Below are 20,023 nucleotides of genomic sequence, written 5' to 3' on the forward strand. Positions count from 1 at the left end.
CCGCCACAGTGAGGCGGGAGGCCTAGAAGAACATGGCGCCGGCGCGCCTCCCGCGGAAGGTTCGGCGGCTGCCGATACTGCCCGAGTACTGGAAGCCATCTCCGACTGTAAGAGCACCCTGACCTGCAAGATCGAAGAGGTGAAGGTCGATGTCTCCCTGATCCGCCAAGACATGCAGAAGCTTAGAGACCGCGTCGCGGAAACGGAAGTCCGCATATCCCAGGTGGAGGACGACATCCGACCGTTTCAAGCTACCACCGAACGACTACAACACCAACTCACCATGGTCCTGTCCAAGCAAGACGACATGGAGAATCGTCTTCGTCGGTGTAACCTTCGGTTCGTGGGCTTGCCGGAAGGTGCGGAAGGGTCGGATCCCGCTTCGTTCCTGGAAGACCTTCTGTCCCGTACGTTCGGACGGACCGAATTCTCCTCGTCGTTCGTGGTGGAGAGGGCTCACAGACTGGCGGGAACAACGCCTCCCCAGGGCGCACCTCCACGTACGTTTATTGCGAAGATGTTGAATTTTCGTGACCGGGACGCGGTCCTTCGCCTTACTAGATTGAAGGGGAACATACCATTCCAAAATTGTGAAATTCGTGTCTTCCCCGACTTCTCCGCTGAGGTGCAGAAGAAGAGGGCACAATTTACGGAGGCCAAGCGACAGTTGCGCATCCGCCACTATTCATATGCAATGCTCTTTCCCGCTCGACTCCGGGTCGTGGGGGAGGGCAAGACACATTTTTTTGACACACCAGAAGCGGTGTTTGCCTGGCTTGAGAGGGGAGTGGAACGGGCACGAGACCAACCCTGATTCTGTGGCACGTTTTCCTGGCGACCTTCGGGACCCCTTCCTACGCTGAACAATGCGTTTATACATCAATCAGGTGCCTCTGCTCTCGCCACCAGTGAATTGTGGTTTCCCCCCCCCCCTTTTCTTTTTACCCTTTTGTCTTTTATTGGCTTTTTCTTCAGCATAATATTGCGGCTATTTCCCCCTTGTGTGTTTTCTCCCCCCCGCTCACCTGCTTGGCAAGCTAATACCCACCGTGGCATCCGTGACTTGGACTCAATGTTCTTCATTCTCCTGTGCATTGATCCTGCAACATCCTGGAGTCCCTGGCTTGGAGGCCACCCTCCCTGTGCTGCTGTCTGTTTTGCAGCGACGAATCGCCCCCCTAGGCGAGGGTGCAGTTTTTGATCCTGCTTATTGTATCTAGGCTACTGGGGCTCATAACAGGGGAAATCCAGATGAGCTCCCACATGTAGCGCTACCCCCCCCCCCCCCCCCCGTGTAGAAGCTGCTGATTAGGGCGGATCTTTTGTTCCTTGCCTCAACCATTTCAAGTACCTCAGCTCCATCTAACACACCAGGTTGGGTGTACAAACATACAATATCACAGGAAATCACTGAAAGTAATACTTAGTGCCTAGTAGTGCTATATCAAAGAAAACAGGCATTAAACCAATTGGTAAAGGTAAGCTTAATATATTGTCACCCAATATAGTTGGTAACTAGACAAGCATAACATGGATAAACAATGGTAATAACACAATTTAACATGCAAAGTAATTCACAGTAAGAGCTAGGCATAAATATATAGAGTAGTATGGGGGGGGGGGGGGTATGGATTAGGTATACCTGGTGTCTTGCTCTCAGAGCCTTAGTCCCTGGTAGCAGTATCAATAAAGGGCAAATAATCCTCTCACCAGTGCCCTGGGATGCTATGGTGGCCTCTCGACATAGAAGGGGGGTCTCCTAGGTCACCCAAAAGCCTCTGATGAGCATCGTTGGGAAGCAGAGGGTGAGTGGACACCCCAGTCTCCCCATGGCAGCAGTGCAGGTGCTGTAATATGGGCAGTCCTGCTCTGCTCCCAGGTGTCCTCACTTTCAGTCTCAGATCTATGCTGGTATGGTCTTCTACTGGCAGGAGAATTGTAACGTACCTCATATGGAGTGGAGACAGTGGTGGTAAGAGCACGGTGAAGTAAAGATGCCTGTTTGGTCCTCAATGCTTGGAGCTATATCGCCAAGTGGATGCTGGAACAGCAGACACAGAGAGCAGCGGATGTAGGCCAGCCGGTGCGATGAATGCAGATCCGCAGATGCAGGTTTGCAGAGCAATGGGTGCCGGTGGACTGGAGCAGGTTTGCAGAACAGTGGATGCAGGTCGTCAGATGCAGGCTTGCAGGCAGAAGCTGAGTCAGACTAGCCGGGTCATACACATCAGGGTAAACAGCATAAACGGCAGGCAGAGAGTAGTCAGAGTCCGGGCTGGGTCTTGGCAACAGGTAATCAGGCAGATGAATAGCAGGGTCAAACAAGCCGAGATCGGGATTGGAGACAGAAGCAAGGTCTGGAAGCCGGGTCAAACACAGGAACAGGATACAGGCACAGAATCAGGAACACGGGCAACAGCAGATCAAACGGCAAGGGACAGCATAATGAAATCATCTTTTATAGACTGATTGGGCGCCAATGGGCACCAATGCGCGCTAATGCGTGCGCGAGGGCCGCAATTCGCGAGCGCACGCATCTGTGCGCGAAGTCCGTGATTTGCGAGTGTGTGCATCTGTGCGTGAAGCCCGTGATTTGCAAGTGCGCGCATCTATGCGCGAAGTCTGTTGTTTGCACATGCGCATAGGCGCACGTCTTCTGGAGCAGGCAGTGCGTCCCTGACAAGAATATTCTCTCTAACTCCCTCGGTGCCTAGAGGAAGAACTTTCCCGAGCAATTTAATACAAATCATGTCTCTACCCCTCCTACTGCACAGTGCTCATTGGGATCTGTGTAAGGAGTCTCTTGGCCTCAAGTAAGTCTAAAACCACAACTGCCAGGATTCTCAGCACTCTGCATAGAAGTCAATTGGCTTTCTGTGTTTTAGCTCTTCCCTAGCTGGCTGGAGCATAACATCAGTACCTCACCAGAAGCAGAGAAAAATAAAAGGCAATGTCTACTTCTCCATATTGCTGTAGCCCAGCACCGGTCCACATAGTTAATTAAGCAGCCAATCATAGTGATGGGCCAATAGCAAAGTATTGGGGGCGAGAAAGAGCAGGCAAGATACCAAGATACCAGAATATGAAGAGGGATGAGTCCATTAGTTGAAATGGGGGTAGCTACAAAGCCAGCAGTTTTGCCAAGCCGGGATTATTATGCTGAGCATAGGGGTGATTACAGGATATTTTTTTCTTATACTCCAGCAGAAAATACCTGCACACACTGCACAACTCTGTTGATCTGCCCTAGGCATAGCTGTGGCCTGTACCAGTGGCCCAGTGCCACAAGATTGATTAGGATGGCGGCTACTCCCTCTAGTCCTCTACAAGATGCCCATGCCCCTGGAAAAAAATCTCTTTCACTGACTCACTCTCTCACTTCCTCTACTTCAGGATTTTCCTCCTCTACAGTTGGTGGCATCCACGGCTGGTCTGTATCCTCATCATCCACACCCTCCTCATTGCTGGAGCCAACGTTGCAGTAAAAATTCTAGCTGCTATAACATCACTGCTGTATGGTATTAAATAAAAATCTTTTTGTGTTGTTAGATTCCTCCCATGGCAGGACCAAGCTCCCCATACCCTTTTTTGATAATAGCTTGCCAAACAGCCTTGAATCTGGCCAAGAATGTCCCCCTCTAGACTTTAATGGGGTTTACAGCTACATTTGGGTTTTACGGCTTTCAAGCCAGATTTAATGAATCCCCCATCAAATCAAATCAAAGTAGATTTACTTGTATCCATGGTTGTTGCATCAGGGTTCGCAATTGCAACCCTGTCCCTAGCTCCAGGAGGCCCCTGCAGCTCCATGGTTTAGCATGCTGTATCCCCCCCACAAAACTCCAAAGAAGGGGTCCAACTCCGATATGCTTTGTATCCCAGAGCCAGAGCCAAGCTCTGCTCTCCAATACACCACATTGCCTTATCCACAGATGGTTCACATCCCTCCGCTCTTATTAGTTGGGGAGAAGCTTTGCTGTGGCCAATGTGCGCCATTTCCTATATTGAGTGGGGTGAGAGCAGCCCAGGACTAGAAGTGTCTGCTGTGTGCTGAAACTGAGCTGCTCAGGCTGTCACTCAGTCAGAGCGTGTACGTTTGTCTGGGCCGTCTTTAATATTGATTGGACCCCGGGCAAAAATTTTTTTGGGGGGCCCCCTCCCATTTCCCTCTCCACCTGCTCTGAGACATACAATAAATAGAAGCTGGACTTAAAATCAGTTTACTGTATCATATCAGGCAGCAATTGTGATTGGTTGCCAGAGGTTACAGCATATCATTACTGCTTACTGACTGGTTGCTAGAAGTTACAGCACACGTCTCACTGATTAGTTGCTAGAGGTTACAGCAAATGATTTCTGCTTGTTAATTAGTTGCTAGAGATTACTGTACAGTAATACTGCTCACTGATTGCTAGAGGTTACAGCACAGCATCTTCTCACTGCAGGGAAGCATGATACACATATGAATGCCACCTTTATTTACATACCAATGCAGCTGGCCACAGCTATTTGCTTAGTAATGCCGCTGCTATTTACATATGAATGCCAGTTATTTACATGTAAACACAGGGTCTGCAGGTGAGTCATCTGTACACAACAACAGGGCTAAAATTTCAAGGGACAAGGAAATTTAAACTGGGATAGTTGGCAAGTATGAGGCAGCTACTTTGGGCCCCACAACAATGACAGGGCCCAGGGCAGCTGCCCCTTTTGCCCTGCCTTAAAGACGGCCCTGATGTTTGTGCAGCACCTGTAGAGGGTAAGGGGGGAATCTGGCATTATTAGCATGGGGTATGTCCTTTTGTTTACCAGGAGAGGGGTACATGGTTGCCAGCCACCTGTAAATTTACGAACAGTTTGTAAAGATTGGCCAATTTTTACCCTGTCTGGAAATGGCAACCGGTGCCCATAAAAAAAAAATATGGCCATGGGTCAGTTTCTGAACTGCACATGCACAGTTCTCAACGTGGCCAAATGGTTCTTGGGCTCAAGGTGGGCTGGGGTTGGGCGCAGTCACGTCATGGTGCTTGGCACCGTTTCCGAAATGCAAGTCTGAATGGAAAGCGTGGAGTGAAAGTGAATACAGAAAGATAAGATAGAGACGCTAATATAAAGCTTCCCCTTATATCAATAACCCCCCCCCCCCTTACTTTAGTGTATTCATTCTGCAGAAGGTGGTCTGTAGTCACCAGGGTCTCTCCCACGTCAGAGTGCCTGGCATTCCTCCTTAAATCAGTGTCCTCAAAGTCCCCCTTTACATCAGAGTCTGCAGGATTCCCCTTTACAGTGCACGGGGGAACTCTGTGGATCCTGATGTAAAGGGGAACACTGCAGACCATGATGTAAGGTCGAATGCTGCAGACCTTGATGTAAAGGCAAACTCTGTGGACTGTGCTGTAAATAGAAACTCTGGGGGCTCTTGTGTAAGGGGGGGCTATGGTGACTAGAGACCCCCTTACACCAGAGTCCACAGCATCCCCCCTTAGATTAGAGTCCTCAGAGTTCCCCTTTAATCCAGTGTCCTCAGAGTTCCATTTTACATCAGGGTCCACAGAGTTCCCCCTTGCACTGTAAAGGGGAACTCTGCAGACTCTGATGTAAGGGGGAACCCTGATATAAGGGACAACTCTGTGGACTTTGATGTAAATGGGAACTATGTGTACTCTAATGTAAAGGCAAATCCTTTAGACTCTGATGTAAGGTTAAACCATGTAGACTCTGGTGTAAGAGGGGACCCTGTAGATTCTGATGTAAGGGGAAACTCTGTGGGCACTGATGTAAGGCGGAACTCTTGGGCTCTCATGTAAGGTGGAACTCTTTGGGTTCTGATGTTAGGGGTAACTCTGTGGATTCATTAGCCAATTGCAGTATCCTGGTGCGTGGTGGGAGTATCTTGGCGTGCAGTGGAAGTGACGGGTGGTAGTGGGGGGGCCCGAGGTCAACTTTTGCATCAGGGGCCCACAAACTTCAAGCTATGCCTCTGCTTGCCCTTAACAAAAGGCAAGGTTAGTTTGCAGCTTTTACCCAAGGTCTCTCTGGGGAAACATTTTAAAAATATGAATCACCTTGGATTCAGAAAATGTCATGTAGAAAAATTGAATGTTGAGCAGACTTTTTGGCACACCTTTAAAACTGTTGTTAAGCAAACACTTTGCTCTTATCCACACAAGAATCACCCCGAAGCCTCCCCTGATAAAATTAGCAGCAGTCAAACATATCTTTCCAGTAACTGTCACAAAACAGTGACTGTGAGCATTCCCTTTGCGTGCAAATATCTGTCTGGAATGTGAAAATTTTATAGCTCACATTCTAATATAGTAAATCCCAAAATGGTTCTGCTCTGCCAATCATGTAAATGCGCAAATAATCAAATTAATACTGAACTTGATTCAACCTGCAAAGAAATGTGCAAAATACAATGTGCAAAAATAAAATTTCAGTGCAAAAAAACTGTTGGATGTAACATTACACCTCCACCTGATTGCTGCTAGTACCGATCAAATATATAAGACGGTGCTGCGCTAACAACACACAAAATTGTATCAATTAAATTGCATATAAAGTAGTGCACGTAAAAGTCCAAAGTGATGAAAAAAGTCTTCAGTTTCTTCCAAATTGAAGACTTCACCAAATAGTGCACAATAAATTGAAAGTTCTCCTCCACCTCAAAATCAGACCCCTGTTTTACGAGTAGGTTGGATAAAGCAGATCCCCTCTGGGGGTAATCATTGAATCGGCCCGGCATGGAACTCCTAATCCCTCCATTTCAACCTCTCTCTGTTTACTGGCTTCATCAGTCCCAGACTTCCCTCAGGTGACTCCGGTACAACATAGGATAAAAAAAAACAGATCTCGTGCTGTTTGCCAAAGGTTTATTTGTCCAAGTAGATACAACATACAGTATACTCACAAAAAAAGCACTTCAGCAGTGCGGGCTAAGGACTTTGGACTTTTACGTTATTTACTTTATATGCAATTTAATTTATACAATTTTGTGTGTTGTTAGCGCAGCACCGTCTTAAATATTTGATTGGTACTAGCAGCTATCAGGTGGAGGTGTAATGTCACATCCAACAGTTTTTTGGCACTGAAATTGAATTTTTTTGCACATTGTATTTTGCTAATTTTTTTTGCAGGTTGAATCGGGGGGGGGGGGGGGGGGTCAGTTTGCACATTTGCAAATTTGAACATTTTTATTTTGCTAATTTTTTTACAGGTTTATTAATTTGTTGTTACCAATTCTATTTTTGCTGGTAGAAACACAACATACTAATATAGGTCTATTGTGTTAAAGCGGAGGTTCACACAAAAATGGAACCCCAGCTTTTCGGAACCCTACCCCCCAACGGTGTCACACTTGGCACCTTTCAGGGGGGTGCAGATACCTATGCCTACACCTCTTCCTATCCCCCCCACTGTCTGCTGGGGAGCACACGGATCTCAGAGACAGGGACCATCTGGATTGCGCAGTGCGACTCGCACATGCACAGTAGGTAACCAGGCTGTGAAGCCGCAAGGCCTCACTTCCTGATTCCCTTAACGAAGATGGCAGCGGCAGCATCCGAGAGCCGAACGACAGATCAGCTTCAGGTGTCGACATTGCGGGCACCCTGGACAAGTAAGTGTCCATATTTTAAAAGTCAGCAGCTGCAGTATTTGTAGCTGCTGACTTTAACAAAAAAAAAAATTCTGAATCGAAATTCAGTGTAAGTAGCAGATGTATTATGTATATATTAAAGCCAATTTTTTTTTAACGTCAGCAGCTACAAATACTGCAGCTGTTGACTTTTAAAATATGCACACTTACCTGTCCAGGGTGCCTGCGATGTCGGCACCTGAAGCGGATCTGTCCCATGGCTCTCAGGTGGAGGCGCCGCCATCTTCAATAAGAAAATCAGGAAGTGAAGCCTTCCGGCTTCACAGCCTGGTCCCCTACTGCGCATGCGCAAGTCACGCTACATGATCCCAGTGGTCCCTGCTGTCTTCTGGGACCTGTGTGTCTCCCAGAAGACAGTGGAGGGGGGCGGAGGAGGCGCCGGACATGTCATAGATATCCGCGGATACTGTGGCTATCTATGCCTGGAAGTGAGAGCAAATACCGGGATTAGACAGGTATCTGCTCCCCCCTCCCCCATGAAAGGTACCAAATATGACACCGGAGGGGGGAGGATTCTGAAAAGCGGAAGTTCCATTATTGGATGAAACTCTGCTTTAATAGGATTAAAATATCAAAGTAAGATAAAATGTATAAATTATTTGCAATTATTAAATGGGTGGTTTTGCTAATGCATTTTTAAGCTAGGTCCCTAGATATCAAGCGTGCTTATTTAGGAAAAATTGGAGAAAAACTGCAGCTATTGGCTGTAGTGAATAAATTACTATAGAAAACAGCCTTCAAAACACAATTTTTTTGTGAATTATTCCTCCATCAGACATCATCTCTTACTGACTAACTATTGTAGCGCCATCCCCTAGTTAGGCTGCTAGGTCAAATTTTACTTTTGACTCCACTGTAGTGAGTGGAGTGTTGATTGATTGTTTTGGTCTGTTCAGGGTTTCCTGAGCTGAGAGTTTGATTCCTCCCAGATGCCTCTGAAAGAAGTTTCCAGAGTATAGGGCAGGGAGATTTAAATGATGAGTGTAAATATTTATCATGCCCTAACTAATTCCTGGAAGAAGGCATCCAAAAGGTGGCTGAGGAAGTGATAAATGTTTAGGAAGCCTGGCCAGAGGAGAAACACTGAGACAAGAGACAGCAGTCTGGGCCTCAGTAGCTGTTGGGCTGAGGGACTGGAGAAGATTGCCAAAGGATTACACTTGCTGAAGGGCACTGTCTTTAAATTCTGGTCTGGAGAAGAATCTTTTTAGCTCTCTCACTGAGTATCTACCTATGGATGCTGGGAGCTTGCTATATGGACTGCTGCTGTAGGTTCCCAAATATACAATTTTTTCATATTTTTTTCATTTTTTTCATTCACTTATTTGTTTATATTGTGTATTTTGTCACTAGATTTTGGTTATTTATGGTGTATACACAGTATTATTGTTTATATGTTTTCCTTATAATTTTTGGGTGTTAATTTTTTGTATTAAGATTTACTATATGTAAGAGCGCGGTTAAAATTTTTGATTTATATGATTTATAGGTGTCTATCACATCGTATTAATCGCAGCTTTTAGATATTTTGATTTGTTTTTTATAATTTTTTAGCGCAGTATTTCTTTCCAATTTTTTCCCAAATATACTGGCCATTCCCTATTACCTCTAAAAAGCTGCCATTGGAGGATTAGAGATAAGACTATCCTCCTTTTGTTGCTATTGATCAGTTTGAAGTATTCTGTAACCCTAAACTGCTCTCCTGTTGAAGTTCCTCAGCAATAAATACTAAATAGACATCCCCTAAACTGAGTCTGAATTGTCACTGTGCATGGGGCTGAGCTTGTGTGACTGGCAGCCTCTGTACTGTTGTGGGAGACCTGGGTACATTCTCAGTGACCTCTTTGGGGGTAAGCACTACACTGTGTTTTAGGGATATCAGTAACTGGGAAGCACTTCTAGTAAGAGCAGGAGAAAAGATTTCAATGGCACTTATGAAATAGATACAAAGGGCAGCAAGCAGGAAAACTTGAATACATTGCCCAGAACTTAACAATACTATTGGTGTTTTGTGGGAGTACTTGGCTTAGGAACAAGGCTGCAGCCTGTAGCCTTGGGTATGGGGCAGACATTTATAAACTGATCTGTGCACTTTTGATCATGAGATTGTTATGATATTCCATTCATAGGGAAAGTCTGTTTTTTTGTTACATACAGTGGGGTATGCCTGTATTCTCCAACCGCCTGCAGTCTTGTATCTTCTACTTCCTCTTTTCCTATGTAAAAACATTTTGTATATGAAAAGGTGATGGACCTTAGCGTTTCAAAGACATTTGAAATCGCACTCCTGTCATACCGCAACCAGCATATAGTAAATAGGTATTTCCCATGTACATAATAACCAAACAATAGAACCCAACCCCTTCCGCCCAGCTTTACACCGCCCCAACATGGTGAAAGCATATTTTCCCGAACTATATTCCCAATGCTCATCATCCAGTATAAAAACGCAACTGGAGGGACAACATAATTAACAGTATCATGCATATTTCACCAGGATAAGAACTGTCCTCTGGAGGCAACTCTTCACACTGTCAATCAGCGGAGCTCCGCGGTGTGGCAGGGTCCAGTAAACCTGGGATCCCCCTGCGTGAGCTCCCCCCGCCTTTCAAATTATCGGTTATAATGTGGAAGAGAGTCTAACCGCTTCATCCACCCTGGCATGTCCCTTCCCTGCTCTGTAGTCAACAATAAAACAATATGGAATAAGTCTGCGATGCAAGCCCCCTGTAAGTAAATTGCACAGCATATCAGGACCGCTGCACTCCTCCATCCATCCAGGTGACGGACTCGATGGGTCACTAGTACTAAAGATATAAAGAAGAGATCTTCAGGGGAGCATCTGCCCCACTCCCCCCTCCTCTGTCCCCTCGGGGTGAATTGGGCATATAACAGTGGTAGATGGCTCAGCTTATGATTCCTCCCCTGTAAATGGGACAAGTTAATCAATTCCCCAAGTTCATAAAGGGGAGCCCTGCGGACTGCAATGGTGGTGGTGTGGGGCCAGTATATTATAGGGCATAGTCAAACAAGAGGCAGGGATACTCACGGGACCTCTGGTTTCTCGGGTACTGGGCCGGCCTACCCCGCTGGTCCAGCCAGGCTGTCACAGCCGCTGGGACATCAAAAAACTGGGCACGGCCATCCTCCTCGGCCCACAACCTGGCCGGAAACAACATGGCGTATTTGAGGTGCTGTGTGCGGAGACGCCGCTTGACTTCCTGGAAAAGGGATCTTTTTCTTTGCACTTCACTGGAGAAATCCGGGAACACCGCTACTCTGGAATTTTCCACTTGGATGTTGCCTTTTTCTCTGGTGAGTCTCAGGATCTTATCCCAGTCACGGAAATTCAAAAACGTTGCTATAAATGTGCGGGGAGGCGCTCCAGGCGGCGCTGGCTTCATAGGAATACAATGTGCGCGTTCCACCGCAAACATCACAGAGAACTCTGCTCTTCCATATGTATTGATAAGGAGGGATTCCAGGTATTCGGCAGGATCCGTTCCCTCTATCTTTTCTGGGAGTCCAATAAACCGGAGGTTGCACCTCCTCAAGCGGTTCTCCATGTCGTCCTGGTGAGAGTGCAGCATATGCATCTGCCATTGCATATGCTCCGCGGCGTGTTGCAGCGGGTGTAGGACGTCCTCGGCCGCCCCTATCCTCGTTTCCGCCTCTGTAACCCTGTCCCGGAGCTTGGACATATCTTGCCAAAGTAGGGAGATGTCTGTTTTAACATCATCTATTTTGGCCGTCATTGTCCCCTGGAGTCCCGCTATGGCATCTAATACCTTGGCAGTGTCTGAGGCCTGGCGCTCTGCATCCGCGCACGTGCTCGCGCCATCTTCGGCCTGCCGGTCCGCTCCCGGACGGCGGAATTGTGCCAGCTTATCCACGGCCCCAGGGTTCCGTTTGGTGGGAGACATCTGTTCTCGGTACTCCGCCAGGGTGTGAGCAGTCAGTCTTCGATTTCTGGCTAGATTTCTGTGCACAGGATGTAAATAGGAGTAATGGCGGACGGGAGCTCACTCACAGCACGTCTTACTCCATTGCTTGCCAGGCCACGCCGAAATCGCACTCCTTTAACTACTTCTAGGCCCCAAATCTGCTGCCAATAAGTGTCTTTTACATTATTTCTGTTCTGTTCTGAATTGTAATACCTAGGCACTTTTGACCTCACCCCTCTTCTTAAGGAACTGGTTTCTGAAATCACTCATTTACAATATATGTTGGAACTGATAGTCTTATTACATAATACATTTGAATAATATACAGTATCTCCACTTTGAGTATCTGGATCACAATTATGAGCTCTGACCAATTTGGGAACCTTCTATTACACTGCGGCTCACTGTTCCATGAATCAGAAGCAGAGCAAACCCCCCTTTCAGCATCTACTCAGCCCTATCCTTTCCTATAACACATCTTCCTTTACAATCCCTTTTTACCTGCCTCATTCCTTTCCCCCACTATTCAACTTTAGCCCCATACACACTATCAGATTATCTGCTGAGTTTTTCCTTCAGATTTACCAAAACCATGTAGTAGAAGGGCCTGCCTGATTGCATACACATTGAAACTCCTAAGGTTTGTCCTCATATTATATGGTTTTGGTAAATCTGAAGGAAAAACTCAGCAGATAATCTGATAGTGTGTATGGGGCTTTTTTCTTTTTTTCCCTTTGCTTTACTCGTCTTCTTGATACCTCGGAATGTCCACCCATTCTCCCTTAATCACCCATAGGCTAACATCACACCTTACAATGTAATGCTTTCATGAACTTTGACTATTCTAGACCAGCTTGAGTCTCAAGATGTATTGAATGACATATTCAGTTGACATTATATGTTTTTGTCAGTTGTCATATTTTGTACTATAGTACACGACTACAGGGTTTGGAGTAAATTTACTTTTAGACCCCTTTCACACTGGGGCATTTTTTCAGGCTCTTTTGGGCTAAAAATAGCGCCTGTAAAGTGCCTGAAAAACACCTTCCCTGCAGTCCCAGTGTGAAAGCCAGAGTATTTTCACAATGAGGAGATGTGCTGGCAGGACGTTAAAAAATGTCCTGCAAGCAGTATCTTTGGAGTGGTGAAGGAGCGATGTACACACCGCTCCTCCCCATTGAAATGAATGGGCACCGCTGCCGAAGTGCCTGCAAAGCACTTTGGCAGCGGCGCTACACAGATGCATTTAACCCTTTATTCGGAGCACATTTAACCACCACTAGCAGCCGAATAGCACCGCTAAAATCAACGCCCACCCCAGTGTGAAAGGGGTCTAATAGTTTGTAAAAATCTGTGACTTTTACAACTGTCTATAAATATCAGGGGCTGATAATTTGTCATGCTGTGTTGACTTTTGTAAATGTAAACCAGGCATATTACTTGTTATGTGTACTGTCAGTGTTTCCATATCAAGTTTATACTATTAAAATATTGATTGTCTGTTTGGATGGGGCAAAGGGGATATGTGATGCCCAACTTGACTGGAACAATGAATAGGGACACCTTCCTAGACACCATCAGCAAAAGTCCCCTGAGGACTAGGAGCTCTCAGCTCCCTATAGAAAACAGCATATTAAGTTGTAAACTGTATCTGCTCTTCTCTACAGAACTGCTCCCAGCTTTACTGCCTGCAAGAACTACCAGCCCTCCTCGCTGCTTGTCCACCAGCCCACCTGGTTGCTCCAAAAATCTCCCAGGGCAAGAGATAGGAAAGCACAGTGCTGTCCCCCTGAAAGCTTGCTACCTGCAGGTGTTTCTCCCCTTGTGAATCCCTGGGTGTTGATGTGCTTATTCTGTCCTCTTTGCTCCCTGCTGCCTCTTGGGCAAGATTCCTCCTCAAACCGAGTCGCTGATAGGATCTTCCCGAGCCTAGCCTGGAGGCAGAGTCCCCCAGACCCAGGGGTCCCTTCCCAGGCCACCGCCAGCTCCATCTTCCATCTGATTCCGACTCCCCTGCTGTCCTGGCTGCATCATTTTTAAGAGCTGACTCAGCCACCCTGCCTGGGGATTGGCCAAGTTCCCTCAGCCCTCCTGGCCTTTGCCTGCTTACTTCTAGAAGGTTCTCCAAACTTCCAGGAAGAGGTACCATAGACTAATCTCTGTGGAGCCATCCAGCTGGACCTTCAATAACCCTGACCCAATTTCTGTCTCACAAACAATGAGTCATAACTTAGATTTGCCTGCACTACTACTAGTAGCACACTAGAGGGTGCTACACAGACATAGTGAGCTATCCCTAATAAATTTCAAACTGCTGTGGCCTACTTTAACCAGGTTGCCAGTTTGAGAAATGACTAATTGGCATTAACACAGTAAAATAGTTAGGGGACAATCAACTATTGATCACAAAGGGATTTTCCAGCATGTAAAACTGTTTGGTGCAAAAAATATCACTTTCAGTGACTGAGATAATTAGCCCTCCTAACATATAACTGGAAGTGGTAGCTTTACAACAACCCTGCTGTAATGCTCGGCAAGTCCTACCAGGTTTAGTTCCTGAAGGGTTAAACAGATTTTGTTTGATCTTTGGTGAATGCAAACTTAGCAATATATCCCTTTTTAGAGTCAAATATGTTTTTATTGTATTTAACATAATATAATTACATACATATCGTTCAGATTTAAGACAAAATGCAGCACATTTCTATAGTACAAAATGTATCAATGTTAATGAGAGTACCAACGTCCCGTCTTCAGCCAAAAGCAAATAATGGTATCCCGTTGAAGTACCGGTAAGAGTTAGTACGGTTAAAGGGTGTGACATCTGATTGCGGGCCAGAAGGATAGAAGAGTAAAGAAAAAGAAGGGAGAAGAGAGATGGGGGGGGGGGGGAGAGAAGGAGGGAAAGGGATAACAAGGATAATGACTTGGGGGGTGGGTTGTCTGGGCAGACCTCAGCGCAGCATACCTGTATGGTGTGGTCAGGGTGTATGTCCGCGTGGACCCTGGGAAATTCTTCTGGGAGTCCGAGGAAGAGTATTCTATCCAAAGGAGCCATTGGACCCTAAATCTCTCGAAAGTATCGTTCTCAAGGGCCAGCATTTCCTCCATACGCATGATGTCATTGACTGTAGAGACCCATAGGGCCAGGGGAGGACTAGTGTTAGTTTTCCAAAATAGAGGAATAATTTGTCTGACGGCTGACAGGAAGAAGCGCAGTAAGGATCGTTTCTGGGAAGCTATAGAGCCAGGTAGAATGGATAGTAGAGCTATCTCTGGGGAGGGCTGTAGAGGTCGATCATAGAGGCTGCTGTATATAGAAAAAACCTGTGACCAAAGAGGCTGAATAGACTGACATTCCCACCATATATGTAAGTAGCTTCCATCTGTCGACCCGCACCTCCAACATGAGGAGGGTACGATTGGGAAGATTTTGTGGAGAGACTGAGGGTCCCTGTATCATCAGGACCGAAGATTGAAGTTTTTCTCCTGTGTGTAACAGGACGCTGAAGATTTGTGCGTGAAGTAGTATGATTTCTGCCAATCTACTGAAGTAAGTTCTTTTCCCAGATCCATGGACCACTTCCCGGTGTAAGAGGGGGGTTGGTCATGCAATAATGCATGTTGCAATGTGTACATGGTAGAGAGCAAGTGTTTTGGAAAGAGAGCACAGCTATTCGTATCCTGTAAGGGGTCTATATATTTGGGAGAAGGGGAAGAGGTCAGAACAAAAGGGGGTTCTGCGAAGGGCTGTGAGCCAGTTGCCTTGAGCATCCGGCACCACTGGTCTACCTGAGGTGTGATCTACGAATGAGCTCGCCACAGGCCAAGCGGAGCGGGAACAGGGGCCTATTGTGTTAGAGGCCTCCCCTTGGGGTACTGCAGGGTGGTCGAATAGGGATGTGAGGGGTGAGAGATCTGAGGACAGCAATGATTGCATGCCTTTTTTGTACCAGGAAGTTGAAGAGAGTATATGTAGGTGTTGTCTGTGTCCCCAGAGTACAGCTCGGAGGTCTGAGGTGAATAGGTCTTGTTCCACCATGGTGGACACTTTGGTGAAGGGACGAGGGAACCACTCCAAAACCCTAGACATCAGCGCCGCTCTATGGTATAGCTCAAAGTCGGGGAGGCCTGGACTGGATTTTAGGATATGTAAGTAAGGTATGTCTAATGCGGGACATGCCTTGGTGCCATATGAATCGTATGGACATAGAGCGCAGTGAGGTAAAAAAGCATTAAGGGACTGTGATAGGAACAGTTTGAAATAAATAAAGCAGTTTGGGTAGCGTGTCCATTTTCAAAGTATGTATGCGTCCAAACCAGGGTAGTGGGGATGAGTTCCAGGCGTCAAGTTCTTTCCAGAGTCGAGCTAATAGAGGGAGACAGTTTAGAGAATATAGCTCTGATAGAGGGAATCGTTATTCCCAGGTAGGAGATGCTCTTGGGGCCCCATTAAAAGGGGAAGTTAGCCTGTACTCGGGCAAGAGTTGTGTGTGACAGGGATATATTAAGGGCTTCCGTCTTGGACATATTTCATTTAAAGTCGCTAAATTTGCCAAACCTACGGAATTCCTGCATCAATGAGGGTAGGGACGTATGTGGCTGTTGTACGTAGACCAGGAGGTCATCTGCGTATAGGGATATTTTATGATCGGGGGAGGGTGTCTGGATCCTTGCTATAGATGTGTTTTGTCTAATTGCGTGGGCTAGGTGTTCTATTACTAAAGCGAAGAGTAATGGCGATAGGGGACAGCCCTGGCGAGTCCCATTGGATATCTGGAACACTGCGGAGGGGGATCCATTGACCAGGACCGATGCAGAGGTGTTGGAGTATAGTGCCATGACCTTGGACACAAAGGTAGGACCAAGGCCTATCTGTTCAAGGGAGAGGCATAGGAAATTCCAGTTGACTCGGTCAAAGGCCTTCTTCGCATCGAACAATAGCAGGCAGGCTTTTAGATTATGTTTCTTTATGTAGGATATAAGATGAATCGTTTTTGTGGTATTGTCCCTGGCCTCGCGGCCGGGGGCAAGACCCACCTGGTCTTTATGGATAATTGAGGGCAAGAGGGGGGAGAGGCGGTTTGCCAGGACCTTAGCATAGAGCTTGATGTCAAGATTGAGGAGCGATATCGGCCGGTAACTACTACATTGCAAAGGGTCCTTACCCGGTTTTGGGATGACCGAGATATTAGCGGATAGTAGATTACTGGAAGGTGTATGGGAATCATCTATAGAGTTAAATGCAGTTAACATCAGTGGTGTGAGGAGTTGGGCAAATGATTTGTAGAACCTAGGGGAAAACCTGTCATGGCCCGGGCATTTACCAGATTTCAAGCCTTTAATAGCAGTGAGGAATTCCGCTACCGTTAGGGGGCTATCTATGTCGGTTGCCTTTACGGGGTCTATTTGTGGTAGGGCCGTCTCTGATATGTAGTTCTTCATATCGGATAGGTGAGAGTCTTCCATACCAGTCATCGTGGTCGGTGGGTGTAGGTTGTAAAGGTTGGAATATTAGCGTTTAAAGGCATCCGAGATACCCCACGGGTTACTTATTTTTTGCTGATCTGTAGTACAGATGTGTTGGATCGGTCGACGTGGAGGACAAGGGTGCAAAACCCTCGCTAGGTGTTATCTGCATTTGTTAGCTAGAGTGTAGTGTCGGTTACGTCCCCGGTCTCTGGCTATGAGGGAATTTGCGTCTAAGAGACTAAGCAATTCCCTGTGAGCATTAGATAGGTCGACGTATGTTGCTGGGTCTGGGTCACGTTTATGCGACAGTTCAAGCGTTTTTATAGTCAGTAGGCGTGAAATGTCAGCCGTTCTAGCTTTTTTTTTAGGGGGGAGCTATGTTGAATCAAAAAGCCCCTCAGTACACACTTCAGGGTCTCCCATTTAGTAACAGGATTGGTGTCGTCGGAGCGATGGACCTCAATGAAGTCATGGATCGCTTTTTCAATTGCCGCAACACCTGGGGTGTCTTTTAACAAGTTGTCATTTAGCCGCCATGAGAACCTCTTACAGGACGTCTGGGGGTGGGCTAAGCTAAGGTGTACGGGGGCATGATCAGACCAGAGTATATTACCTAGGGAAGCCTTAAGCGGTGTGTCATGCAGGGATTGGGAGATGAAAAAATAGTCAATGCGGCTGTAGGAGTTGTGTGCTACGGAATAACAGCTGTAGTCTCTTTCAAATGGATGCTGCACTCGCCACACATCCAACAGTTGTGCAGAGTGTAGGAGTGTTTTTATGTGTGTGAGAGCAGTGTGGGACATGTTGAACTTACCTGAGGAAGTGTCCATGGCTGGGGAAAGGGTCACATTGAGGTTGCCTCCTAGAAAAAAACACGGACCACCAAAGGAAAGCAACTTGCTTACAACTTTAGGAAGTTTGAAAGTTTGCCTGGTCCTGGTTTGGTCCATATACATTTGCCACTGGGAAAATAGAAGAGTTGGATTTTAGTTTGAGAAGCAAATAACATCCTAGCCAGGGCCGTCTTTAATATTGATTGGACCCTGGGCAAAAATTTTCTTGGGCCCCCCCCCCATGCAATTTTGCTCTCCACCTGCTCTGAGACATACAATAAATAACAGCTAGACTTAAAAACTGTTTACTGTATAAGATCAGGCAGCAATTGCGATTGGTTGCCAGTGGTTGCAGCATATCATTACTGCTTAATGACTGGTTGCTAGAGGTCACAGCACACATTACGGCTCACTGATTAGTTGCTAGAGGTTACAGCAAATGATTTCTGCTTGTTAATTGGTTGCTAGAGATTACTGTTAAGTAATACTGCTCACTGATTGGTTTCTAGAGGTTACAGCACATCATCGCCTCACTGCAGGGGAGCATGATACACATATGAATGCCACCTTTATTTACATATCAATGCTGCCAGCCACATCTATTTACTTAGTAATGCTGTCAATATTTACATATGAATGCTGTCTTCTGTACACAACAATGAGGCAGAGCTGGGCAGCATTAGTACCATCACTTCACACTGAGATATCAGGACACAGCACAGGGCTAAAACTTCAAGGGCCAAGGGAATTTACACTGGGATAGTTGGCAAGTATGAGGCAGCTGCTTTGGGCCCCACAACAATGACAGGGCCCAGGGCAGCTGCCCCTTTTGCCCTGCCTTAATGATGGCCCTGGTCCTAGCAGATCGATACGGGAATCTAAGACTTCAGGGTGAAACGATTTGTGAAAGGCTATGGATACTTCTTTGGGCTTTGCCTGTGGGTTTGTACTGTGGTACCATTGGTGGTAATGGGGACTTTTAAGAGTCGGGATAGTCGAGCTCCTAAAATGTGTTTGGGATATAGTAACTGGTGTTGAACTATAAGTAACCATCAACATATCAAAGGTATAACTAAGTACAAACTTGTATGCACAGAATTATCCTATATGGCGGGTCTACTTCCCCACCCCAATGTCAGTGGAGCATAGGAAAACCCTTTGGGGCCCATTTAGGGTATAAAGCATAGCTAGAAGGAGGTAAGATGGATGATGTTGGGCGGCATCAGTCGAACAAAGCTGATCAGTGGATCAGAGCAGGTTAGAGGTCCCTCCAAAGTTTTTAATTATTTATGTGTAGCGGGGTCTCTTTAAGGACTATAAAACTACTGTTCCCAGAACCCCACTGGTTCCCAGGATGTTTGGAGTTATGCCCCAGAGACTCATGGGGGAGGGCATATAAGGAGGGGGAGAGGCCTAGTTCACTCTTTTTGGACACCCCCCCCCTCTCCTAGCAAGAGGAGGTCTGTGCTGAACTGCTGGAGGCACAAGACCTGAAGCCTGGGCCTTGTGCTCTTTTCCAAAGAGCCCTCTGCCAGCCTAGCTGCACCTGAGAGACATTTTCTCATCCTTGCTGCAGTACACCAGAAGGATTGAAGACTCGGAGGTCGGTGGATTCCTGTTCCTAGACGAATCGGCGGAGGAAACGGACTTGGACTTGTCCGGGTGGTGAGAGCTGTTTAAAGACAGATACTTTATCTTTATTATTCGTTTGGATTACAAAGTTGTTCTTCAAGTGCACCACCGAAAGATTGCTAGCGAATATTGTTTCACTGGACTTCCATCTAGATCAGTCAGGCCTGACTGCATAGGTAGATAGTGCTGGGTGTTAGTTTACCCATGCGGGGAAGTAGCTGAAAAAAGGCAGCGCTAGAGTTGCATAGCAATACTTTATTATGCTGATTACTCTGTTTATCTTTATTACTGGTTACTGCAGGGACCTGCTTATGTGTTGCAAACCAAATGTTCGATTCATGTTATTCCTTTTATAAAAACAACAAGTAAAGTCAGTTATAGACTTTCAAAGATTGTCTATGAGCTTGAGTTATCCACCCACGCACACACACATATTTAGAGTATAAGCGATTTAATGTGTATTGCTAGATACTAACTGTGCCAGA

This window comes from Lithobates pipiens, unplaced genomic scaffold (genome assembly GCF_037356315.1).
Source record: "Lithobates pipiens isolate NorthernLeopardFrog02 unplaced genomic scaffold, aLitPip1_a1.2 Scaffold_16, whole genome shotgun sequence".
Lineage (NCBI taxonomy): Eukaryota > Metazoa > Chordata > Amphibia > Anura > Ranidae > Lithobates > Lithobates pipiens.